Below are 6,930 nucleotides of genomic sequence, written 5' to 3' on the forward strand. Positions count from 1 at the left end.
TCAGGTCCCTTCCGACCCTAGAAACTATGAAACCATGACATATTTCTAGAAGGTCACAGAGACCTGTGGGGCTTCTGTAGCAAAAGTGGGGACGAACTGTAGCTATTTTAACTTGAAATTCCCTAGTGTCCTTTAACAAGGAGAAAATCAGAGGATCACAGCTGTCTTTTCTTCCCAATATCATCCTCAGCTTGGCTTACCTCACCTAGGACCTCAGATCCTGCAACCTCAGCAAACATTTATAGAATCACTTCTATATGGTTGATGGGAAGAAGGTTCATGTTGCAGAAGCTGAATTCCCCTTCTCTGGGCTCAAGCTCCTTTTTTTTTTTTACATTCAGATGCAGAGGATGGCAGAAAGTCCTCAGTTTTTCAGGGAGCAAAATAATACATTTTTAAATGCTAATATAACTTTCTGCTGACAGAGACGGAATGAACAGAGAAAACATACAGAATACTAAAGGGATAGTGGCATGCATAAATCAATACTGCATTCACCCGTATTAGTGAGTTTCATCTTCTTTAATAAAACACAAAGAAACTGCTGGGACAGACTGCTTTGAAATGAGTCTTGGGAAATGCATGCTCACCTTAGATAACTACTAAACACCACCTTACATTAATTACCACTCATTGTATATAAAGACGTACAGATTTAGAATGCAAGAGCTATTATCTATAGAGATTTATTCTGTAACCAAGAAGCAGAAATCAGCAGCTGCAAAACAAAACAAGTCATTTTAAACTGTATTTCTCATATGTCCCAGATTTTGTATTAGAAAGCACCTGATTGTTCCTTCCCAATCTGCTGTATTTCAGATATCCATTTTGCAACTTAAAAAGCAAAAAAAGAATGCCAAATACAAAAATAATTGTTTTTCACTTTCTGCTTTCCGAATTGCATATATTTGAGGTGGGAAGGTTGATCATTATTTTCTTTTCTTAAAATCACAGCTCCAATCTGTCTTTTAAGAGATTTTCTTGATTTTTTTTCTCTCAGAAGTGAGAGGTAGCTCATCTTTCCTGTGTTATTTAATCAGGGATCTAGTACACTCAGTTCTTCCAAAGTAATGGCAATTTGAAGTAGCCCTTTACTGCTTAGTAGTATATGCTATAAATCCATATTTTCTGCATCTCTAGTGAATTCAATGATATGTGGATACAGCCAATATATTGCTGAAGTCCAGCTCTTAGAAGCAACAATCTCTTCCTTTGTTGCTTCCAGGATTCTTTTTTTCTTCTGTAATCCTATACCAGCTGAAGTGAGTGTTTACTATATTCTGATTGCTGCACAGTCAGCTGTGTGTATCAGAATCATTCGTCTCCAGTTCTGACATCTTTGTTTACAGGTTAAGTACTCAATGTTAGATTGCAGCCTGAATAGTACTTTTTTAAAATCAGTATGGGTGAAAGCATAAAAAAGGAATCAAATTCTGGCCTCAGACACATGGATGCAGCTGTCAGTGGCCTCAATAGTAGTGTATCTGTGCAATGGATAAAAAAGTTCATGCCCTTGAAAAGCAAATTGAAATAGTGTTGATAGCTTGGGGGACTTCACAATGCATGCCATATCCAGTCACATATTTGAGATTATGCACATGTGGGAAGCATAGAAAGGGAAATATGATATGCATTGTCAACTGGCATTTTGTGAATTCTCTTCCATGTGAATGGAAAGATAAATTCTTCAGTTTCCTCTAATAAAGAATTACAGCATAGACCTAGGCCTGAATGAAGTACATTACTGAATAGTTGGTGAGGTCCTGAATGGTCACAGTTTCCATAAAAAATAGATACAGGTCTAAACCTTTGTATTATTTTAACATTGTTTATATTGAAGTAGAAGGGACGTAAGAGGGAGACTTTCATATTTTGGGAGTTGATTCTCCATTTTCTAGCAATTTGTATCATCACTTATACCCATGCAACATATGTTTCAACTCATGCTCCCTTGTAGTAGATTTTTATTCTCATTTCTTCAGGCGTAAATGACTGCAGTACATAGATAAGTGGACCCAACTCTTAGATACTGGAATCCATTCCTGAGCAAAATTTACTGCTTCCTATTTTCCAGTAACTAGGTATTGCCACATTCCAATACAGTTGTCATGGTCCCCAAACTATCTACACTGTGCTTCTCTCTCTAGGTCTCTCCAAGTCCATACCCAGAAATGGAAAATAGAACTAGCCCCAAGTTGGAATTTCCCGGAGGGAGGGGGAGAGGAGCTCCCCAGCTGGACTATGGACTGCAGCATGGCAGGTCCACTGGACTTCAGGGGTAGAACCCCCAAAGCATATAAAAGCTCAGCATGCTGGGGAAAAGACACGGTGAAGGATGGTGAGGAGAGAGGAGCTTCAAAGAAGACTGCCCTCAGGGCCCCACCTGAGCCTTAATGGTGCACAGGTTGGCGCATGCTACTTAGGCTCTGGGAACCATTCAAGGTGGCTTGAGCCTGTGAATCTGGCAAGCAGCTGGGTGGCTGTTGCATGGATCAGCACATAGAGAGCCAGCCCTGGGAGCAGCTCGAGGCTGCTCAGGCCCTACATGGTGTGCAGGTTGGCGCACAGAGAGCTGGCCCTGGGAGCAGCTCGAGGGTGCTCAGGTCCCACATGGTGTGCAGACTGGCACATGAAGAGCTGACCTCAAGAGCAGCTCAAGGCCGTTCAAGTTAGTCCCAGCTCTAGGCTGAGTAACCAGAGCACCACAGTGTGGCTCCACGTTAAATTAAAGAGCCGTGGTGCCCAGAACAGGGCCCCAGGAAGGTGAAAGACCCCCAGCATGAGGCTGGGGACTGGAGCCAGTAAGGGCTCAGCTCCCATAGGAGCACCCTGGGTGTCCAGTGTGGGGCACCAGGCCATCAAGAGGAGCTGGAGGCACCACCAGAGAGAGGCCCTTGCAGGACTGGTCACCAGAAGACAGGCCCTCTCTGCTTCAGAGCAGAAGCGGGAGTTGCTGGGGAAACGGGTCCCACAGGATAGACAGGCTTGGGAGAGGATGGTTTGTAGCCTCCACCCTCCTCCATTGTGGGAGGGGGCGTGTCCATATCCTGGGGCCTGAAAGAGAGGGGGCTCCAGGGAACACTCTGTATTTTGTGATTGACGTTGCTTTATACTGTAAAGGTTCCTTAAGGGAGGTTATATAGGTTTGTCTGTCTTCATTACCTGTATGTGTTTATTGCCTATTATTGGAACTTACCTATATTGTTGCCTATGTATGTCTATTGTATTACTACCTTAACTTACCTGGGTTTATCTAAGTTTGCTTATATGTGTTTGTGTTGATGCCTTGACTTACCTGTTCCAGGGTGTTAATGTTCATCTGTGCAGGGGGTTAATTATTGCCTATGCTGTGAATCACCTGTCCTGTGATTCACAGAATAGGCAATAATTATGTTTTGCAGTCCCTCAAAGTGGTGCAATGTGTTGATTGCAGGTTATTGTGTAAGGTGTCGCATACTAATTTTACTGTAAAAATTTTATGCCTGTTATTTATATTTATTTTGTGTAGCAATAAATCTGTATATAGCTAAGTGCTTTGTCCTGGCCTTGCTCTATGGAGAAAAGAGGGAACTGCTCCTCCGTGGCAGACTCTTCTCACAGTACTCTTGCCTGACCACCCCATCCCTTCCACTTGCAGATAAGGCACACCCCTGGGTTGCTACATAGTTGTACATAATAAAGAAACCAATGTGTTAATTGTGTTTGGAGTAAATTCTTGAGCAGTGAGGTTGACATGCACTCCCCTCCATGGGACACCTCAGTCAGCAGACCTGCCTGAGGGAGTTCCCAGGGCTACTGCCACCCTGAGGATCCAAAATCCGACACATCAACCAGCCTAGTGGGCTGGCACGCATTACAAAAGTAAACTTGTTTGAGAGCAAACCTGACTAGAAAACAAGCTCCAAATCTCCTAGTTCAGCCTTGTCTCTAATGCTTTTAGGTTTCTGGCTCTCCATCATCCTGAACTGAGAGGCCCTGAGCTAAAACCTTGTAGCTTGGGATCTGAGGCAGAAGCCTACAACCATTTCACACTACAGCTCAAACAAGTTTCTCAAGGTACCTTATGATTCTTCTATTTTTATCTCAAAGCCATCTCACTAATCATAATTGTTGCTTTCAGCCCAATATATGTTCAATACCATCAATTGTGAAGTCCAAGAGTTGTGTGGTCTTTTCAAATAATGAGAATGATTCATAACAGAAGCAATAAAACATTCTTATTCAGGACTGTCCATCTAAATCCTTGTATTTCTTGGCATACACTCATCATCTTAATTGTTCCTTTTCTGAGCTTCCTTTCTTGGTTCTTTGGACCTATCCATGTTGTCTTAGTGCCGCACCTGCGGTTGTTGCCATAAAGGACATCCCACCACTTGCTCACACTCCATAGCAGCTTCCCAAAATGAGGTAATGTAGGTGTCACCTTAGAGAGGTGCCATACATGTACACATCAACAGTCTTTGGCTTTCTTTGCTGGGCATGCTCATAGGCATACATACAGGATTATTCTAAGATAGCTATATTGCCTCATTTCAAGGATCTGAAATATATAGAGCAGGTGTAAGGGTGGTGCTTACTTTATGGCACCACTCCTGGCTCCATAAGATATAGATATGGACAGCAGGTTGTCCAGAAAGGCTTCCCTTATTTCTTATTATTTTGTCTTTTTGTTTGTTTGTTTTTTCCTTCTCCTACGGTAAGGGTGCCATAATCCAGAAATAGCAAGCTACAGACAGTCAATTTAAATTTACAGTTCTAGGTCTTGGATGAGGTCATTTATGGTCATATTTCCCTTTATCTACAGTGGCATATCCAACGGTATCAGTAGTTTCATAGTTTCATAGTTTCATAGATTTAGGGTCGGAAGGGACCTAGTAGATCTCCTAGCCCGACCCCCCGCCAGGGCGGGAGAACAACAAAACCCCAAAACAAAAACGGGACTCAAATGAGTCCAGCCAGGTAGGCATCCAGCCTCTTCTTAAAGACCCCCAGGGTAGGGGCCAGCACCACTTCCCTTGGAAGTTGGTTCCAGCTCCTAGCCGCCCTAACTGTGAAGTAGTTTTTGCGGATGTCCAATCTATACCTCCTCTCCATCAACTTGTGCCCATTACTCCTTGTTATGCCAGCGGGCGCTAGGGGAAACAGCGTCTCCCCCAAACCCTTCTGGTCCCCCCTAGTGAGTTTATAGACGGTCACCAGGTCCCCCCTCAGCCTTCTCTTGTGGAGGCTGAATAGGTTCAGGTCCCGCAGTCTCTCACTGTAGGGTCTGCCCTGTTGTCCCCGGATCATGCGGGTGGCCCTCCTCTGGACCCTCTCCATGTTGTCCACATCCCTCTTGAAATGGGGCGCACAGAACTGGACACAATACTCCAGCTGTGGCCTGACCAGTGTCGTGTAGAGGGGGAGGATCACCTCCTTGGCTCTACTCGAGATGCACCTGTGGATGCACGATAAGGTCCGGTTAGCCCCACCAACCATGGCCTCGCATTGTCGGCCCATGTTCATCTTGGAGTCGATAATGACTCCAAGATCTCTTTCTGCCTCCGTGCTCTCACGTAGAAATTTAGCAAGGAGACACAAGAATAAAGATTTAGCCCTAGCAACTAAGGCCTAATATTTCACTGATATTTAGGGGTCTAGCTCCTATTTGAATGGTTTTGAGGATTTGGACCTGAGTTTTTAAGGGCAAATCCAAAAAAGAATTCAGGTTCTTAAAACAGGATGTCAGCAAAATTTAGGCACCTAAGACCAAAACTGGAACTCAGAAAAAACCTACTCAGTGGTACTGTGACAGAGAACCGGGACTCATGTCACTTTAAGAGACCAATAGCCTAGGCACAGGCCTGCAAGGGAAGTAGAGCGCAGCTGGAGCTGTGTTGCCATGGAGATTGATTGATGAAATTAATTAGTGGGCACCTGCAGGCAACCCTGAGGAAGTCAGCTGACCAGAAAAGAGTCAGGGCCTAAGGAATATAAGGCAGCCCCAGATGCTGACCAGGCAGTCTGGCAATGGGAATGAAATAATAAGGAGCTCTGCAAGGGTGTTTGTGAGATAGAAGCAGATTGGGAATATGCTAGGCCCTGAGTCAGGTAGAGAGCTGAAGGCTAGCAATGGATTTAGACCCAGGACTGGGGTAGTAGTTATATTAGAACCAGAAGGGCTTGTGTTTGTGTTTTGATTCCAGTTTTACTGGTGGTTTGGGGGGAATATAGGGGTAGCTTAAGAGGTCCCATAGTGGCTGCAGGGGGGGCATAGCAGCTGCAGATGGAGCACAGGAGGTCAAGCCAAGAAGCTGAGAACCCTGAAGCTCAGTCCAGTCTGTGGATGGATGGCGTAAGGGACAGAGGCTGAGAAGGCTAAAGCTCAACATCTGAACAATGCCAGGCTTACTCTGAGGCAGCCCCCCTCCTTTCCAAATAATAACAATAAAGGCATGGTGAGAAAGCCAAAGAGGTAGGAGAGTTGGAGCCAGGGTAGGAATGATGTGGCCACCAGAGAGTGCCATGGCCACCCCTGGACCCAAACCTGTTACAGGTACCCTAACTCTAGAGAAACTCTTGCTAACTATTTGCCTCATTTTTTATCTGAAAGTCCTATAGGCATTTGCAGTGCTGTCTCCTACACATGTCCTGAACTGCCCCTATGTTAGCAGTTAGGCATCTAGATCTATCCTATATCACATTTGGATCTAGAAATGAAGTGGAGTTCCACAGAAGGGCCAGATATGCTAGACATGCTCTTTGCACATATAATACACACAAATTTGAACTGAATTCCCCAACAAACTAAGCCAAGCATGAACATTTTGCACAAAAAACATGGCCACCAGAGGACTTAGTGATGGTGCTGGTCTTTCATATAACAGTTTACTGGCAGGACCACTTAGTTTAATAGTTTCATAGTTCCTAGGGTTGGAAGGGACCTGAGTA

Source organism: Gavialis gangeticus, unplaced genomic scaffold (assembly GCF_001723915.1).
Source record: "Gavialis gangeticus isolate Ggan-Ray unplaced genomic scaffold, GavGan_comp1, whole genome shotgun sequence".
Taxonomy (NCBI): domain Eukaryota; kingdom Metazoa; phylum Chordata; order Crocodylia; family Gavialidae; genus Gavialis; species Gavialis gangeticus.